General features: G+C 46.4%; 1 long non-coding RNA gene across 2 annotated transcripts; it reads left to right on the plus strand.

The window, feature by feature from the left end:
* The first annotated feature begins 7,382 nt into the window (after positions 1–7,382).
* On the plus strand, positions 7,383–15,512 carry LOC121819732 (uncharacterized). Of its 2 annotated transcripts, XR_006060075.2 has the most exons (3): positions 7,396–7,972; positions 8,443–13,259; positions 14,283–15,512. It is a non-coding gene; the product is annotated as an uncharacterized LOC121819732 (long non-coding RNA). The 2 variants fall into 2 exon arrangements; XR_009600601.1 differs by having other exon boundaries at positions 7,383–13,259.
* The last annotated feature ends 4,589 nt before the right edge of the window (positions 15,513–20,101 follow it).

Consider the following 20,101-nt stretch of genomic DNA (forward strand, 5'->3'; position numbering starts at 1 on the left):
GCCTCGATGCATGGTGACTTCCTTGTCTTCCTAAATTGGCCAAAAAATCACAAAGCACCTACTGTGAGCAGCCACTGTTCAATATACTTCCCGCCCATGAATGCAAATCATTACAATTACCATGGTCCCATTTCACAGAGAAGAAAGCAGGTCCAGGGAAGGGAGATACTTTGGAAGGGATGGAGCCAGGATCTGAACCCAAGATATTGGGCAACTGTCGCTCTTTGCTCAAACAAGTTAAGACACAAATGCCAGGGACGCACTCAAATTCTACCCACTCACCCTTGTTTGGAAGTTTTTTTGTTTTGTTTTTTGATGTAGCAGGTGAAAATCTCATGTTATCAACTTGGATGGGCAAAGAATGAAACTTCATTTTTCTATATATCTGAGTTTGACTTTGTTGATCCCCCATACCACCAGGGAGTAAAAGTGGGATCTTACTCAACTCAGGGTTTCCTCAGTAAAGTCCAGAGATTCCTCTTGAGGTTTCTTCTATAGGTTTCCTCCTAAGACCTGGAGTTGTTTGTACATTTGAGTGGCCAGGGCAGGGGCTGTGGGATCCACCCCTGGAAGCGAGTTTGATAAGTGCATTTGGCTGCAAGTAACAGTCAGAAAGGCTAAAAGTAAGGGACTTCCCTGTGGCCCAGCAGTTAAGACTCTTATGCTTCCACTGCAGGAGGTGTGAGTTTGATCCCTGAATGGGGAACTAGCATCCCGCATGCTGCATGCCAAAAAAAAAAGGGGGGGGGGGGGGGGGGTAAAATATAAAAGTGGCTAAACCACAGGGAACCCATAGCTCAGTAACTCTATCCTCAAGAGAGTCTTGCATGTGGGCAAGATTGGAAGCAGTGTCACTGACATGGTATTTTCACACAGTGGAGGAATATTATTCAGCTATGAAATGGATAAGGCACATGTGTCTACGTGACCTCTGCAGGCAGCCTGCAGGTCCTGAGCACCCTGCAAGTTCTTTTTTGAAATTCTTTTTTTTTTTAATTAATGCTTTTTTAAAAGTATTTATCTGTTTGGGTAAAAGACTCCTTACTTCTATTTCTGGAGACTCCACCTGGCTTTCAATTGTTTTGATCCATTGTCTTTTGCGCTTCTTCACTTATAACAGTTTCTTCAGCAATGTCCTTTGCTGGTACTGTTAATACTTGTTGTCCGTCACAATGATGGGCTGACCTATTCCACTTGTTTGAGTGGAGTGCAAATTTCCAAGCTGAATTCCATCTGTAGCTATTGTGATGACATGAGGGATTTTTGGTCTTTGATACATCATGCTGGTTCCTTAGTTGTGGCAGGCAGGATCTTTTAGTTGTGGCACTCAAACTCCTGTGGCATGCGGGATGTAGTTCCCTGAGTAGGGATCGAACCCAGGCCCCCTGCACTGGGAGCTTGGAGTCTTAGCCACTGGACCACCAGGGAAGTCCACCTGCAGGCTTTTGCTGACTGTGCCAGAGTGCAGATCCATACTTCTCCCAAGACCAAGCAGTTTCCATAGCTAAGCACGTAGGCTACGCAACATGACTTTCTTTTCTTTTTAGCTGGGCCACAAGGCATGTGAAATCTTAGTTCCCAGACTAGGGATTGAACTCGTGCCCCTGCAGTGGAAGCACAGAGTCTTAACCATTGGACTGCCAGGAACCCCACCCCACCACCCCGCAGCATGACTTCTGTGTAACTGTTTTGTTCCCGACAGAGGGAAGCTGGCTTGTTTACTGCTTTCTACAAAAGGTGTTGAGCCCTTGGCCCTCTGCCTCGCAGCATGTGAAGTCCATTGTGTCACCCATGTGGCTTGGGGACTGAGGCTCATGCTTGCTGAACTGTGAGAAACTTTCTTGCTCCGATGCAGTGAGTCCCACAGTTAACTCCACACCAATGGCTCAATGACAAGCTTTTTTCTGCCATTCTCTAGGAAGTGAGCTTCTTCATTCTGACAAATGAATGAAGTGTGATGATGAATGAAAAAAAGAGTCCTGCTGCTGCTGCTAAGTCGCTTCAGTCGTGTCTGACTCTGTGCGACCCCATAGACGGCAGCCCACCAGGCTCCCCCATCCCTGGGATTCTCCAGGCAAGAACACTGGAGTGGGTTGCCATTTCCTTCTCCAATGCATGAGAGTGAAAAGTGAAAGTCAAGTTGCTCAGTCGTGTCCGACTCTTAGCGATCCCATGGACTGCAGCCTACCAGGCTCCTCCATCCATGGGATTTTCCAGGCAAGATTACTGGAATGAGGTGCCGTTGCCTTCTCCGAAAGAAAAAAAAGTCCTAGAAGGCTTCAAAGAGCATGATACTACATTTATAAAGCTCAAAAGACCTAACCAGGTACACCCACAGAGATTTTGTTTAGGGATAATTAAGGGTGATTAATAAAATATGATAAGCACAAAACTTCCCCGATGGCTCAGTAGATAAAGAATCCGTCAGCAAAGCAGGAGACATGCGTTTGATCCATGAGCTGGGAAGATCCCCTAGAGAAGGAAATGCCAACCCACTCCAGTATTCTTGCCTGAAAAATCACATGGACAGAGGAGCCTGGCGGGCTACAATCCATAGGGTCGCAAAGAGTTGGACACAACTGAGCAACTAAGCATAGCACACATAGCAAGGTTAAAACATTGGGAATTCTACCTTATATACATTGGCTGTTACCAAAAAGCAAAACAAAACAGGAAACAAGCATTGGTGAATATGTGGTGAAATTGGAACCTTGGTGCACTGTAGGCGGGAATGCAAAATGATATACCTGTTGTAGAAGACAGTACATAGGTTCCTCAAAAGATTAAACGTGAAATGTAAATTGGTGTAGCCATTATGGAGAAGAGCATAGAGATTCTTTTAAAAAACTAAACACAGAGTTACCGTATGATCCTGCAATCCTACTTCTGGGCATATATCTGGAAAAACAAAACTCTAATTCAAGAAGATACCTGCATCCCAGTCTTCACAGCAGCACTATTTACAAATGTCAAGACATGGAGAAGCAGCAACAATCTCAGATATGCAGATGACACCACCCTAATGGCAGAAAGCGAAGAAGAACCAAGGAGCCTGTTGATGAAGATGAAAGCGGAGAGTGAAAGAGCTGGCTTAAAACTCAGCACTCAAAAAATGAAGATCATACCATCCAGTCCCATCACTTTATGGAAAATAGATGGGGAAAAAAGTAGAAACAGTCTCAGATTGCATTTTCTTGGGTTCCAAAATCAGTGCAGATGGCGACAGAGTCATGAAATTAGAAGACACTTGCTCCTTGGAAGAAAAGCTATGACAGAGCTAGACAGCACATTAAAAAGCAGAGACATCATTTTGCAGACAAAGGTCCATCTAGTCAAAGCTATGTTTTTTTCAATAGTCATGTATGGATGCGAGAGTTAGACCATAAAGAAGTCTAGGCGCCAAAGAATTACTGCTTTGAACTGCGGTGTTGGAGAAGACTTTTGAGAGTCCCTTGGATTGCAAGGACATCAAACCAGTCAATCCAAAAGGAAATCAACCCTGAATATTCATTGAAAGGACTGGTACTGGTGCTGAAGCTGAAGCTCCAATAGGTTAGCCACCTGATGTGAAGAATTGAATTTATTTACAAAAGAGAAATAGACTCAGATATAGAAAACAAATTTTTGGATAACAAAGGGGAAAGGAGGGTATAAATTGATAATTTGGGATTGAAAGATACATACTACTATATATAAAAAAGATAAATAACAAGGACCTACTGTATGACACAGAGAACTATATTCAATATCTTGTAATAATTGAAAAGAATCTGAAAAAGGAATATATATGTTTCAGTTCAGTCGCTCAGTCGTGTCCGACTCTTTGCAACCCCATGAATCGCAGCACGCCAGGCCTCCCTGTCCATCACCAACTCCCGGAGTTCACTCAGACGCACGTCCATTGAGTCAGTGGTGCCATCCAGCCATCTCACCCTCTGTCGTCCCCTTCTCCTCCTGCCCCCAATCCCTCCCAGCATCAGAGTCTTTTCCAGTGAGTCAACTCTTCGCATGAGGTGGCCAAAGTACTGGAGTTCCAGCTTTAGCATCATTCCTTCCAAAGAAACCCCAGGGCTGATCTCCTTCAGAATATACATATAACTGGATCACTTTGCTGTATACCTGAAACATTCTAAATCACCTATACTTAAATTAAAAGTCAAAAATAGAATTACCAAATGATCCAGCAATTCCACCTCTTGGTATGTGCCCAGAAGAATAGAAATCAGGCTCTCAGAAAGCTATTTGTACACCCATGTTCATAGCAGCATTATTCACAATAGCTAAAACATGGAAGAAACTCAAGCGTCCCTCATCAGAAGAATGGATCAGCAAAATGGGATCCATCCAGTCAATGGAATATTATTCAGCCTTAAAAAGAAAGCCATTCTGCAGTATGCTGCAACTGGGTAAACCGAGAGGACATTATAGTGAGTGAAATAACCCAGCTACAAAAAGACAAATACTGTAGGAGTCTCATTATATGAGGTACTCAAGACTAAGCAAAATCACAGAGACAGAAAATACAGCGGTGGTTTCCAGGGACTGGGGAAGGGGGAATGAAGAGTTGGTGTTTAACAGGTACAGAACATCCGTTTTACAAATGAAATAATTATGGGGATGAATGGTGGTGATGGTGCCCAACACTGAATGTATTTAATACCACTGAACTGTACACTTAAAAATGGTTAAAATGGTAAAATTTAGGTTATATGTATTTTAACAGAATTTTTAAAAATCAAGGATTAAAAAAGGAAACATAAAAACCAAGGGCAGTGGTTGCCTTGCGGAGTGGGGAAGGCAGGGAGTTGGGAGCAGGGAGCAGGGAAGAGTGGGCGAGATGATATCAATAAAAACCTGGTCCTTTAGTGGGCAGCGGCTTTGTAGGGGTTTATTTTATAATGTACAACATATATTTTTGTGGTAGAGGTAGATGGTTACCCCTCCCCCAGCACTTTCTTCCCTCCTTTAGGACAATAATAGAAGCATCATTTGTGGACATAGCTAACCAAAGGCTACAGTTACCAGTCTCCCGTGTAGCTCGTGGTCATGTGACCATTTCTGGCCAATGAGGTATGAGCAGAAGCCACATGGACAAAACTAGGTCATATCCTTAAAAAGAAGGCTAGACAGGTCCTGTGTTGGACAGTGTTTGCTGTCTTTTCTCTGCCTTTAATGGCCTTTTTCTCAATCCCCGGATGGCTGTCAGAGCTCCAAAACTCCATTTGTGTATATCTCTTTTTCTCAGGCAGTTAAAAATTTCTGGAAATCTCCTTTTGCACACCATTGGCCAGAAATGGGTCACAAGCCTACACCTAAGCTGACAAGAGAGATGGATCTCCAGGGTTGGTGTAGACCAATGAGACCTTTAGTTCTGGTTCCTACCTCCCACCAGGTTACCCAGTCCATGAAGCAAATGGTGGCTTCCAGGTAAACAGCCCCCAGAATCAGCCACATTCACTGTCCTTGCTCCACTCTGGGATGGCCTCTGTATTAGTAACCTAACACTATGTAACAGTCGCCTTCAAATGCACCAACTTAGAACAACAAATACTGGCACTTCCCTTATGGTCCAGTGGCTAAGACTCTGAGTTCCCGATGCAGAGAGCCCAGATTTGATCCCTGGTCAGGGAACAAGATCCCACATGCTGCAACTAAGGGTTCCTGTGCTGTAACTAAAGATACCACAAGTCACAGCTAAAAGAGATCCAGCATGCTGCAGCCAAGACCTGGCACAGCAAAATAAGTAAATATACATACTTTTAGAAAAAAAAGACCAACCAGTATTTATCATCTCACTGTTTCTCTGGGTCAGGGATACACCTCTTCCTCAAAGTCTCACACAGGCCACAATCAAGATGTTGGCCAAACCTGTGGTTTCATGTGAAAGCTCAGCTGTGGGAGGAGCTAATTCCCAATTCACTCATGTGGTTGTTAGCAGGTTGATGGCTCCTTGCTGGCCATTAGCTGGGGGCTCCCCTCAGTTCTATAACAGGGGCCTCTGCACAGGACAGCTCACAACATAGCAGCTGGCTTTATCAGAGAGAGACATAGACGTCCCAGTCCTTTGTAACCTAATCTCAGATGTGACACCCCATTACTTTTGTTATAATCTATTATTTAGGAGGGAGTCACTATGTCCAGCCTGCATCAAGGGGAGAAGATGACACAAGGGCTTGAAGACCAGGCAGAGATCACTGGGGGACATCTTGGGGGTTCCCCAACTATGACCACACTCCCTTTGGTTTTAAATTCCCACCCTAATCCTGAGGCTTACAGGAGTTTGGGCATTTGGGTCTGCCTTTTTTTCTTCTGGAAAAAATGCATTGGAACTGAATGACAATAGAGTATAATCCAACATCAGAAATAAATGGAAGATAATCCTGCCAGAAGTTCACAGAGGCTCCACTGATGATTTTCATAAAAACAGAAATGGGGTTTCTATGTCAAAAATTAAAAGCAAAGCATTTGAGGGCCCTGGTTTACCCAACATGAAACTCCTCTTGTTGAACTTCTAAGTCATGTCCAACTCTTGGTGACCCCATGGACTGAAGCCTGCCAGGCAAGAATACTGGAGTAGGTTGCCATTTCCTTCTTCAGGGGATCTTCCCAACCTAAGAATTAAATCTGTGTCTCCTGCTTGGCAGGCAGATTCTTTCCACTGAGCCACTTGGGAAGTCCCTACATGAAATTATATGCAAAACCCAACTCTGGGCGTATTAAACACTGTGAAAAGCCAAATGATAGAAGATTTTAGGAGTCAGTGTAAGAGAATAGCTTTGTGACGTTGGCGCCAGGAAAACTTTTTCAAAGAGACAGAACAAGCATGAAAGGAAGATACAGGAAAAGATGATCAGCTCAACTTCATTAAAATGAAGTATTTCAGTTCATCAAAGACACTGTGAAGAGCGTGAAATGGCAAACAAATATTGGGAGCATATGTGTGCACCGCACCTGACCAAAAAGAGAATAGTATCAGGACTTCTCTAGTGGTCCAGGGGTTAAGAATCCACCTTCCAATGCAGACCACTTGGGTTTCATCCCTGGCTGGGAAGTTAAGCTCCCATATGATGTGGAGCAACTAAGTCTGAGTGTTGCAGCTAGAGAAAGCCAGAGCCCCACAACAAACAGCCCTCATGCCACAACAAAGACCCAGTGCGGCCAGAAGGAAAAAGAAAAGAATAGGATCTGTAAAGAACCCTGAATTAGTAAGGGACAGATCACACCCTATAGAACATACATTAAAGCATGTATAGGAATTTCCTGAATGGAAAACCTGATGGCTGATACACACATGGAAAGGCACACACTTCTGGTAACCATAGAATGAAAATGAGAGCCACAGTGAGCTCTCATATCATATTATATTATTGTTAGGGACCAAACGACGGTCTCTAGGACCTGAGTCATATTTACCAGAAAGAGACAGGATATGCGCTCATCCTGCCTGGCCAATCATGTAACGCCAGCTACTCCTGTAACTGAGACAAAGAACTGCCTGTATATAAGCCGCCATACTCCTTTGTTCGCTGCTCTTGTCGGATTCCCTTGTGTGGGATGAGACTTGAGCCCTAGCGCGCTAGAGATAAACTCCCTTCTTGTTTTTGCATTACTGTGGTGGACTTGCTCTCTCGGTCGGTTTGGAGATACGGGCTCGGAGCATAACATTTGGGGGCTCGTCCGGGATCTCCGTCCCGCCGGGGAGGACAACTCTCCTGGTAGAAGGGAGTAACCTCGTTAGGAGATAAGAGCTCTGAGCACCGGTGCTAACGTTGCAGAAGCCCAGATTAAGTCCGAGGCCTAGTATCTTACTGGGGAGGCATCTGGCTGTAAAGCGCAGAGGCAAGTCAGCGTAAGGCCGGGGCCTAGTTTCGTGCTGGGGAGGCAGCTGGCTCTGGTTACTGGATTAAGTCAGCGTAAGGCCGGGGCCTGGTTTTGTGCTGGGGAGGCGGCTGGCTCTGTGAACACCCTGCAGGTAAGATTGAGTGCATTGTCGGTGGCCACCTTGCGTTTGTTATCTGTTTGTCTATTCATGGTGTCTGCGTTGCTCTTTGTGAGCTCTGTTGGCTCCCAGTGTACTTTCCTGTGATCATGGGACAAACAACTTCTACTCCTTTATCTCTTATGATTAACCACTTCTCTGATTTCAAGTCTAGAGCACAGAATCTATCATTGCTGGTGAAAAAAAGCAAGTTAGTAACTTTTTGTTCTGCCGAGTGGCCTGCTTTTGATGTCAGCTGGCCGCAAGAAGGCACCTTCAGCCTGCCTACTATTCAAGCGGTCAGAGAGAAGGTGCTCACCCCCTACCCTTCAGGACACCCAGCCAGACCAAACTCCATACATTTTAGTCTGACAGGACCTGGTAAAAAACCCCTGGCCTGGCTAAAACCTTTTGTTTTTCAGCCCCTCACTTCCCTTCCCTCTTCCCCGCCCTTGCTTCCACAGGTTCCACAGGTTTCATCGGGAGAAGCCAAAAAGAAAACCAAGCCTTCAGCTCCTCCCAGAAAAAGGGGCCCCACCTAGGAAACTCGGAAAAAGGCAAAAAAAAAAAAAAAAAAAAAAAATGGCCGGCGTAGCAGAAAAAGACCCCGAGGTTCCCTCCTCCACCATTCATGCGTTTCCGGTCTGGGCGGGGCCAGCCAGAGAGGGTAGAAAACGGACATATCAGTATTGGCCCTTCTCCACTAGTGATTTGTACGATTGGAAAACCCAGACTCCCTCCTTCTCTGAAAAACCGCAGGGTCTTATTGATCTTTTAGAGTCTATCCTGTTTACTCACAATCCCACTTGGGATGACTGTCAGCAACTGTTACAGGTACTTTTTACTACAGAGGAGCGCGAACGGATCCTGTCAGAAGCCCGGAAAAATGTGCCAGGGGTGGATGGGAGGCCCACAATACAGCCTAACCTCATTGAGAAAGGGTTCCCCTTGGTGCAACCCAACTGGGACTTCAAACGCGCTGAAGGTAAGGAGCGCCTCCGAGTGTACCGTCAGACTCTCATGGCTGGCCTTAGAGGGGCCGCCAGAAAGCCAACTAATTTGGCCAAAATAAATCCAGTGAGACAAGAGCCAAATGAGAGCCCAGCAGCCTTCCTGAAAAGGATAATAGAAGCTTTTAGACAGTATACCCCTATGGACCCACAGGCAGATGAGTCACGAGCGGCAGTTATGTTAGCATTTGTAAATCAAGCAGCCCCGATATTAAAAAAAAGTTACAAAAGATAGAGAGGTTAAATGAACAATCCTTGCAAGATCTAGTGAGGGCAGCCGAGAGAGTTTTTAATCATAGAGAGACCCCAGAAGAGAGAGAGGACCGCATTAGAAGAAAAAAAAGAAAATTTAGAGCTGAAGAAAACCGTAAAAATCAAAAAGAGGGGCCCAAAAACCCCAAAAACGAGACTCCCTCTCCAGACAGTCATATTCTCTATGCGGGTGAGGATAGCGACTAGGGGGGTCAGGGTTTGAAGCCCCTCCTCGAGTCCTGGGTAACTATAAATGTGGAGGAGAAACCGGTTGGCTTCATGGTAGACATGGGAGCCCAATACTCAGTCTTAAACCAAAAAGATGGACCCATGTCTAAAAAAGTAGCTAGGTGCAGAGAGCAACCAGGACTAAACGATATGGATGGACTATAAAACGGCATGTGAACTTGGGGGCCCACCAGGTAACCCATTCTTTTCTGGTGATACCTGAGTGTCCAGCGTCCTTGTTGGGAAGAGATTTACTGTCTAAAGTAAATGCCCAAATTCATTTCGACCACGGACAAGTGTCAGTTCTAGATGGGACCCGGCATCCTCTTCAGGTCCTGTCTCTGGCATTAAAAGATAAATACAGACTCTACTTGCCAGAGGCCCCAGCGACAATAAGCCCCGAAGTACAACCATGGGTTCAAAGATACCCTCAGGCCTGGGCTGAAACTGCAGGAATGGGACTAGCCAAACAGAGGCCCCCTATCATTGTGGAACTGAAAGCCAGTGCTTCCCTGGTGAGGGTACGACAGTATCCCATGAGTCAGGAGGCTCGACAAGGAATTACTCCTCATATACAATGCCTCATAGACGCTGGGGTCCTGAAAAGGTGCCAGTCCCCATGGAACACTCCCCTGTTGCCTGTGAAAAAGCCTGGGGGAACTGATTTTAGACCGGTTCAAGATCTACGAGAAGTCAACAAAAGGGTAAATGATATTCATCCTATGGTTCCTAACCCTTATACATTGCTAAGCAACTTGCCTCCAAACTACATTTGGTACACTGTTTTAGATTTAAAAGATGCCTTTTTTAGTTTGCCTCTTGCCCCCGCAAGCCAAGAGATCTTTGCCTTCGAATGGCAGGAAGACGGTAGTCAGACCCCTGTGCAGCTGACATGGACTCGCTTACCACAGGGTTTCAAAAACTCGCCCACGTTATTTAATGAGGCCCTGGACGAAGACCTCCGTGAGTATCGGGTTGAACACCCTACCATTGTTTTATTACAATATGTTGATGACCTTATGCTGGCGGCGGCTACAGAAAAAGAGTGCCAAGAGGCAACAGGTGACCTTCTCCAAACCTTGGGGACTTTAGGTTACCGGGCTAGTGCCAAAAAGGCCCAGATTGCCAAGCAAGAGGTTACATACCTTGGTTATAAGATAAAACAGGGCCAGAGGCGGCTAACACAGGCTATGAAAGAAACCATCCTCCAGATCCCTGAGCCGGCTAACCCTAGACAAGTGAAAAAATTTCTGTAAACGGTGGGATATTGCCGGTTATGGATCTTGGGGTTTGCAGAAAAGGCCAGGCCCCTATATGAGGGGACCAAAAAAACAAGGACTGGAAATGGACTGAGCCAATGAAAGAGGCCTTCCAAGAGCTCAGGCGAGCCTTGCTAGAGGCTCCTGCCCTTGCCCTCCCTGATCCATCTAAGCTTTTCCAATCATTTGTAGATGAAAGCGGGGGATAGGAAAAGGGGTACTAACACAGAGATGGGGACCATGGAAGCGACCTGTAGCTTACCTTTCCAAGAGACTGGACCCAGTGGCAGCCGGATGGCCACCTTGCCTCCATATCATCGCGGCCACCACGCTCTTAGTCCACGATGCTGATAAACTGACTTATGGACAGAGACTCTTGGTCTACACTCCTCATGCCATAGAGAGAGTTTTAAAGCAACCCCCAGGTAAATGGATTTCTAATGCCCACTTGACGCGCTACCAGGCCTTGCTACTTGACACCCCACGGATTCATTTCCAAACGCCCTGCACTCTAAATCTGGCCACTCTTTTGCCCAATCCGGGGGAAAATAGCCCCCTCCATGATTGTGATGAGATACTGGCCGGGGTAACAGCAATGCGAAAGGACTTAACCGATACTCCACCGGATAACAGTGAGCTAAGATGGTTCACAGACGGCAACAGTTACGTAAAAGATGGACAGAGACGGGCGGGAGCTGCAGTAGTAGATGACTCTGGACGGACGATATGGGCAGAGGCCCTTCCCCCGGATACCTCAGCACAAAAGGCAGAGTTAATTGCCCTGATTCAAGCATTAGAGAGAGCCAAAAAAAAAAAAAAAAAAGAATAACTATTTTCACTGACAGTCGCTATGCTTTTGGCATGGTACACATCCAGGGCCCGATATATCGGGAATGGGGGCTTTTGACAGCTAAAAAAAAAAAAAAAATTAAAAACTTGCCTAAAATCCGTAGACTTTTAGAGGCTGTACAGATGCCTCGGGCTGTGTCAATAGTACACGTACCTGGACATCAGAAGGGTGACAGCCCCACGGCACGAGGGAATCGTGCCGCAGACCTGGCAGCTCAAAAAGTAGCTGATAAAGATTTCATCACCCCTGTGTTGGCGATCGGACTTCCACCTCCAGGTATGGGAACTTTGCCCCCAACCCCTGAGTATTCATCCACAGACTTTGCTTAGATCCAAAACACACCAACCTTCAAAAAGATAAAGATGGATGGTACCGAGACTCAGACGGCTACTTGATACTCCCTGCTCAGTTGGGACAGCAACTATGTGAGCATTTGCACTTGTCTACTCATCTGGGAGAAAAGAAGACTCTGATGCTCTTTCAAACTGCGCGCCTGCGATTTCCCCGGCACCAGACAACTGTAAAGAACATAGTGCATGCTTGTAAGGCGTGTCAACAGATGAGGCCAGGAAAAGGACAACATGCAGGACTGAGGTATCGGGGAAAAGGACCAGGGCAACACTGGGAAATAGATTTCACCGAGGTAAGGCCAGGCAAGTATGGTTACCGGTACTTGTTAGTGTTGGTGGATACCTTCTCAGGGTGGGTAGAATTTTTCCTACAATGGGAAAAACCGCGATGATAGTGGCAAAAAAGATTTTAGAAGAAATAGTTCCCAGGTTTGGCCTGCCAGTGACCATCGGCTCTGATAATGGACCTGCCTTTGTGAGTCAAATAGTTCAGAGCCTTGCCCTAGCCCTGGGGACCAAATGGAAGTTACATTGTGAATACAGTCCACAGAGCTCAGGGCAAGTAGAAAAAATAAATCGGACTCTAAAAGGAACTTTAACTAAATTGGCTATAGAGACTGGCGGGGACTGGGTGACCCTCCTTCCCTTCACCCTCTTCCGTGTGCGTAATACTCCTTATCAACTTAATCTGACCCCATTTGAGATTCTGTATGGGAGACCTCCCCCTGTATGTCCAATATTTGAAGGGAAAAAACTGCCGCCTCCCACGTTGGGGCAACTCCAAGAGGCCTTGATGGCCTTAAGCAAGGTGCACTCTTGTGTCTGGAAACTGCTCCGGGAAATACATGTGGGTCAAAATAAGGGAACTATTCCCTCACATGACATTGGCCCAGGAGACTGGGTGTGGGTCAAAAGACACCAAACCAAGGCACTAGAACCCAAATGGAAGGGTCCTTATGTTGTTCTTCTTACCACCCCAACTGCCCTAAAGGTTGACAGTATCGGGCCTTGGGTGCATTGCAACCACGTACGCCCAGCTGCTTCAGCAGAGCAAGAAGACGCTAAAAAAGAATGGAAAGCATCTCTGCACCCGTCCAACCCCTTGAGGCTAAAGCTTCGAAGGCGCCAAAAGGACCAGGACAACTCGGCTGGGCCCTCTTGTAGATGACCCAGTTACTCTGCTCTGGAGTTGCCAGCGTGAACCTGCATCAACCCGTCAAAATCACCTGGAAGCTGCAAAACGGACTAACACGAGAGGTGCTAAACTCCACTACCGCAATACATCCACCAAACACATGGTGGCCAGACTTATACTTTGACCTTAAGCCGATGGTAAATGTGCCTTGGGCTAGGGGTTATCTCTGAGAACAAGGGTTCTGTGGGGGGGCACAAGACTCTTATTGTAAAACTTGGGATTGTGTTACTTCTAATGATGGACCTCGGCCCTGGGAAGTAAAAAATCGAGATTTACTTAATTTTTCATTTGCCAAGCCCCTCCCTAGGGTCCTTGGAGATCCAACTTTTAGCTGTGAAAGTTGCAATTATGCACAAATCAGAATAAGGTTCAATCCAGAAAAAAGCAAACAGGAGGGGATTAGATCTGCTCTTTCTGCAACAAGGGGGACTCTGTGCTGCGCTAGGAGAAGAGTGCTGTTTCTATGTGGATCATACAGGAATAGTTAGACAATCTATGGCCAAAGTGAGAGAAGGACTAGCCCAATGTAAACGAGAACGTGAGGCTCAACAGGGATGGTTTGAATCTTGGTTTCAACAATCCCCTTGGCTGACTACCTTAATCTCCACCTTGCTGGGACCCCTGCTAGTATTTTACTAATGCTTACCTTTGGCCCATGCATTATCAATAGACCTGTAGCCTTTGTGAAGGAACGCATAAATACCGTACAGCTGTTTGTGCTTCAACAACAATATCAAACTGTGTCTCAGGACCGAGAGGAAGATTCCTCTATATGATCTAAGGACAGGGGGGAATGTTAGGGACCAAACGACGGTCTCTAGGACCTGAGTCATGTTTACCAGAAAGAGACAGGATATGCGCTCATCCTGCCTGGCCAATCATGTAACGCCAGCTACTCCTGTAACTGAGACAAAGAACTGCCTGTATATAAGCCGCCATACTCCTTTGTTCGCTGCTCTTGTCGGATTCCCTTGTGTGGGATGAGACTTGAGCCCTAGCACGCTAGAGATAAACTCCCTTCTTGTTTTTGCATTACTGTGGTGGACTTGCTCTCTCCGTCGGTTCGGAGATATGGGCTCGGAGCATAACAATTATATTATATTACCAGGGCTGATATGGCCATGCAGAACCATCTTTTCATCTTGCTTCTTCTCCCTCAGGGTCCAAGATGTCTGCTCCAGCTGGTGGTAAAGGGGGAAGGCCTGAGGAGGTCAAATGTCATCCCTTCAGGCAAGACCAAGAGGCTGTGACCATTGCTTCCATTAGGAGTCCTCCGACCAGAACCTCCCTCTGGCGTGTACCTAGTTGCAAAGGATGCTGGGAAGTGTGCTCTTTGCGGCCATTTTCTCAACCATAGTTATAGTTAAGAATGTTACTGGGGCAAAACCAGAAGTTTCTACAAGCACAGAGAACTATATTCAATATCCTATGATAAACCATAAGAGCATCCCTGGTGGCTCAGATGGTAAAGAATCTGCAGCAGTGTGGGGGACCAGGGTTCAGTCCTTGGATGTGGGACGTTCCCCTGGAGCAGGAAATAGCAATCTACTCAGTATTCTTGCCTGGGAAACCTCTTTCTCAGAGAAGCCTGGCAGGCTACAGTCCATGGGGTCACATGGACACGACTGAGCAACTAACACACATATAACACGATAAACCATCGTGCAAAGGATATTTTTAAAAAAGAATATACATATATATGTATAATTGAATCACTTTGCTGTACAGCAGAAATTAACACGTTGTCACCAACAATAAAAAATACATATTGAGTAAAAAAAAAAAAAACCTAGCAGTTTCTCCCAGGTGACCCAGCTCCCAAACTCATTCACTCAGGAGTCAACAAATTTTTTTCTGTAAAGAGTCAACTAGTACATATCTTAGGCCACACCGTTTCTGACACCACTCTTCAACTTTGCCACTGTAGCATGAAAGCAGCCACATGTGAATGATGGCAGGGTTCAGTGACGATAGAACTTTGCTCGGAAAAACAAGCTGCTCTAGTTCAGGGGAGCACTGCTCACACTGGTCAGGGGCTGGAAACAACCCCAGGTGTCCATCAACAGATGAGTGGATGAAGTGCAGTCCATCCATCCGGTGGAGTGTTACTTGGCTTTAAAAAGGAAAGAAGCACTGATGCATGAACAATGTGGATGACCCTAAAAAGCATGGTGATGAAAGAAATAAGACGGAAGAGACTGCACAGATATGATTCCATTCATATGAAATGTCCAGAGGAGGAGACAGAAAGCAGATTGCCAGGGGCTGCAGGGAGGGGACATTGGGGAGTGCCTGCTCAAGAGTACTGGGTTTCCACTGGGGTGATGAAAATGTTCGCATAACTTGGCGAATGTATCAAATGGCATTAAATTGTACACTTTCATTGGTTACTTTGATATTATGTGAGTTTCACCAAAATGAACAGTAAATAATTTTTAAAAAAGAAATCGGGGGCTTCCCTGCTGGCTCAGTGGTAAAGAATCTGCCTGCCAGTGCAGGAGATACAGGTTGGATCCCTCATCTCAGGAGCTCCCACATGCTGCAGAGTAACTAAGCCTGTGAGCCACAACTACTGAGCCTGTGTACTGCGACTACTGAAGCCCTCGGGCCCGGAACCTGCGCTCTGCAACAGGAGAGGCCACCACAATGAGAAGCCCGCACACCGCAGCTAGAGAGGAGCTCCCGCTCACGGCAACTGGGAAAAAAGCCCTCGAAGCAAGGAAGACTCAGCACAGCCAAAAATAAAATAAGTAAATTTTTAAAAAGAAATGGGGAGGGAAAGAAGGAAACGCGGACTTCCCTCGTGGTCCAGTGGTTGAGAATCCACCTTCCAATGTAGGAGACAGTCATTTGGTCCCTGGTTGGGGAACTAAGATCCCACATGCCATGGGGCAATGAACCCTGTGTGCCACAACTACTGACTCTGCAACAAGGATCCTGCCTGCTGCTGCTGCTGCTGCTAAGTTGCTTCAGTCGTGTCTGACTCTGTGCGACCCCACAGACGGCAGCCCACCAGGCTCCCCCGTCCCTGGGATTCTCCAGGCAAGAACACTGGAGTGGGTTGCCATTTCCTTCTCCAATGCATGAAAGTGAAAAGTGAAAGTCAAGTTGCTCAGTCGTGTCCGACTCTTAGCGACCCCACGGACTACAGCCCACCAGGCTCCTCCACCCAACTGGGACCTGATAAATAAATAAACGCTTTAAAATATTTTTTTTTAGTGTAGCCACTATGGAGCATTGGATGAGAGGTCCTCAAAAAATTAAACAGAATTACCATACTGGGGATTTTCCAGTCAAGAATACTGGATTGGGTTGCTATTTCCTCCTCCAGAGGAATCTTCCCAACCCAGGGATCAAGACCATATCTCGTGTCTCCTGCATTGGCAGGCAGATTCTTTACCTCTGGCGCCACTTGCTGTGGCTCAAAGGTTCAGTAGCATCCCCAGGGCATGTGGGATCTTAGTTCCCTGACCAGGGATCGAACCTGAGTCCCCTGTACTACAAGGCAGATTCTTAACCACTGGACAACCAGGGAAGTCCCAGTTTAAAAAAAAAAACAACAACGATGAAACATGGCTGGCCAGATTTGGCCCTCAGGCCATAGTTTGCCAACCCCTGACTTAATCCATTTTTAAAAAAAATATTTATTTTTTATTTATTTGGCTGAGTTGGGTCTTAGTTGAGGCATGTGGGCTTTTTAGTTGTGGCATTCAAACTCTCAGTTGCAACGTGTGGGATATAGTTCCCTGACCAGGGATGGGAACACAGGCCCCCTGGATTAGGACCTCAGAGTCTTAGCTACTGGACCACGAGGATGGTACAGGACTTAATCCGTTTTTCTTCAACTTCCCCTCCTGGTTCTTCTCACTTCTCCCAACCTTAGGCTAAACTCTATCACCACCTTCCTTATACTCACCCCACCCTCCACTCTCACCTGAACCCTCGGCTCCCCCTTAAACTACGTAACCCCACTGTCTCCCCACACCTCTTCGTCATGACACCTGCCAACACAGCAGGCTCTCTCAGAGAAAGTCAGCAAAATGCATACTCAGTCCCTGGAGGGTGTAACATGACTGTGATGTCTACGAGAGATTACATTTCATTCCGTAATTTGTTACACTGCATTATAATTATTCAGTTCCTAATCCTGCAATTACACAGAACAGTTTCTATGATTATGCAGTCTGTAATTACATAGTCATTCTTCCCACCATCACAATGGACAGTCACTAAATGAGAGGGAGTGCTGGGCTGACATCAGCACCCGCCCCCACCCAACTCCTTTCTGGGAAGAGGCTGCAGAGCTGCAGCCACACTGCGAGAAGTCCCTGCATCAGTGTCTGCGCTCAGGTCCACAGGCCACAGGAGCCCTCGGGCGGGAGTGGAGGGTTGGAAGGCAGAAGCAATCGGAGATGTCTTGGTTTTGCTTTCACTTCACACTGCCGGCAGTGGGGCATGGAAACATCTGATATTTTGGAATTCAAATTCCCTTGTTCAGTGAAAAGCAGTTGTGGGCCTTCCCTGCCAGTCCAGGGCTTAAGACTCCATGGTTGCATGCAGAGGCACAGGTTTGATCCCTGGTCGGGGAACTAAGGATCTTGTATGCCACACGACATGGCCAAAACTCAGAACAACAATAAAAGAAAGGCAGTTCTGATGGAGACAGATACAAGGTATGTGCCCCAAGTTGGAGCTTCCTAGAATCTCCCAACTGCCCCTTCTGTGAGGGTGGGGAGCCTCAGTTCCCCCTGGTAAGCCAGTTCTATTGGAATGTTCTAGAAGGATGTGGTTCTCCCAGTTTCAGAGAGCAAAGGAGAGATCCAAGTTAGATAACAAGATACCCACGTGTGTGCGCAGTCACCCAGTTTTGTTCGACTGTTTGCGACCCCATGGACTATAGCCTGCCAGGCTCCTCTGTTCATGGGATTTCCCAAGCAAGAATATCGGAGCGGGTTGCTATTCCCTTCTCCAGCAGGATCTTCCCAACCCAGGATCAAACCTGAGTCTCTTGCGTCTCCTGCATTGGCAGGTGGGGTTTTTTTTTTTTTTTTTTTACTACTGTGCCACCTGGAATGCCCCATAGACAACTGGACTGTTGCTGTTGTTCAGTGGCTAAGTCATGTCCGACTCTTTGCAACCCATGGACTGTAGCATGCCAGGCTTCCCTGTCCTTCGCTATCTCCCAGAATTTCCCGATTCACAGTCGGTGATGCTATCTAACCATCTCACCCTCTGCTGCCCTTTAAATAAAACTCTGGTTCCTAGGCATCACCTCCAAGATTCTGACCTCTTCAGTTTGGAAACAGAGCCTAAGAATCTACATTTGAATCAGAGACATTTCATAGCGAAGGAAATTTTACTCACGCCATGAAGAAGTCTCTTCTAGAGGCTCATGTCTTCAGGAGGCTGAATGGAACTGGGTGTGACTGTGGACTTTTAAGGCCCAATCATTCTCTGTTATGGACCTTCTCCATGCACTGCATGGTTAATTTCTGTCCACCCGATGCCAATAGCACCCACCCCCAGTCATGACAACCAGAAATGTCTCCAGACATCACCAGATATCCTGGAGAGACACAACCCAATAGTGACCCACCAAATTTTAAAATCCTAATTTAACCGCTTAGAGTTAAGATATGGAACCATCACTCGCAACAGTAATGCATGAGAAATGATTCCAGTGTCTGATGAGAGGGGACTGGACACCCTGGTAGACAAAGATGAATAGTTAGGATTTAACAAGAGTAAATATGGTAGTCTCTACTGAAACATCAAGCGTTCATTTCTGTTAACCCAGCAATCTCATCTGTATCAATTTACCCAACCGAAATAAAAAATCCAGTAGGAAAGATGTGTTGTACAATGCCGTTCACTGCCGGACTGTGATATTCTTCGGTCAGGATGATTGAGTAAATGGTGGTCCATCCTGATTATGGTATTTTTTATTGTATGTAACAATCCAAAAAGAGCTGGTAGGTGCCTGTGCTGATTAGAATGTCCACAATATGCTGTTAAAGTTATAAAGAACCTTGCTGCGGGTGAAAAAAAAAAAAAAAAAAAACCAGGGTACAATTTGATCCTGTGTTTCTGAAATAAAAATGTGTGGGAGAAAATACAAGCCGGCTGTAACAGAGTTTATGTAATATGAAACTTCTTTTTCAAAACATGTATATATTTGCACCATGCACATGGGTAAGACTGGAAAGTTTTGTCACCAGAACGTTAAGTTGTTGTCTCTGAGGAGGTATGATTTAATTTTGCCTTTTTTCAGTTTGCTTAGCTGTAAATTCTCATTTCTTCACTAGAATCACACACCATCTGTTATTTTGTAAAAGCCTCCGGTATATGCCTCCAAGCCCTAAGGGCTTAAGAATCTTGAAAACGTTTAAGTATTTGACCCAGAAAATGTACATGTTGTTGAGGGTGGATAAATGCCCCACCTCCCTCATCTGGGGGCTGGGACCACTCTAAGGTCGATGCTATATATTGCTCAGCCCCATCTAAGGTCCCCAGTTACTGTAGTTAATGGCTCACTGTCGCAGTGTCGGACACAACTGAGCGACTGAACTGAACTGAATGGCCCACTGGCGACCCCTGCAGGACTCCTTCCCGCTCTTCTTTGCGTCACCCTGGGGGCCATCTGGGGGTCATCTCTTGGATAACTCAAGTCCTCATCTCAGGGTCTATTTTTTTGAGACTCCAAACTATGACCGCGCCCTCCTCATTCTGTCCTCTGAGACAGTCCTGTAGCTGACCCTAGAGGGTAGAGTGCGGCTGGCCGTCTGTCGTCCCTGCACTATGCTGGATAAGTTCCACAGGGCGCTTGGGGCACCAGGCTCTCATTCCGCCCTCACCCGCCTCACTGGCTCCCCGCCAGCACCTGGTCTCCTCCCATGTCTTGGCCTGAAGCAGGGGGTGGGGAGTGTGGGTGGTGTGTAGGTGATGAGCAGACCATCGGGCCAAGAAGGGAACACAGATG

This window comes from Ovis aries, chromosome 5 (assembly GCF_016772045.2).
Source record: "Ovis aries strain OAR_USU_Benz2616 breed Rambouillet chromosome 5, ARS-UI_Ramb_v3.0, whole genome shotgun sequence".
NCBI lineage: Eukaryota > Metazoa > Chordata > Mammalia > Artiodactyla > Bovidae > Ovis > Ovis aries.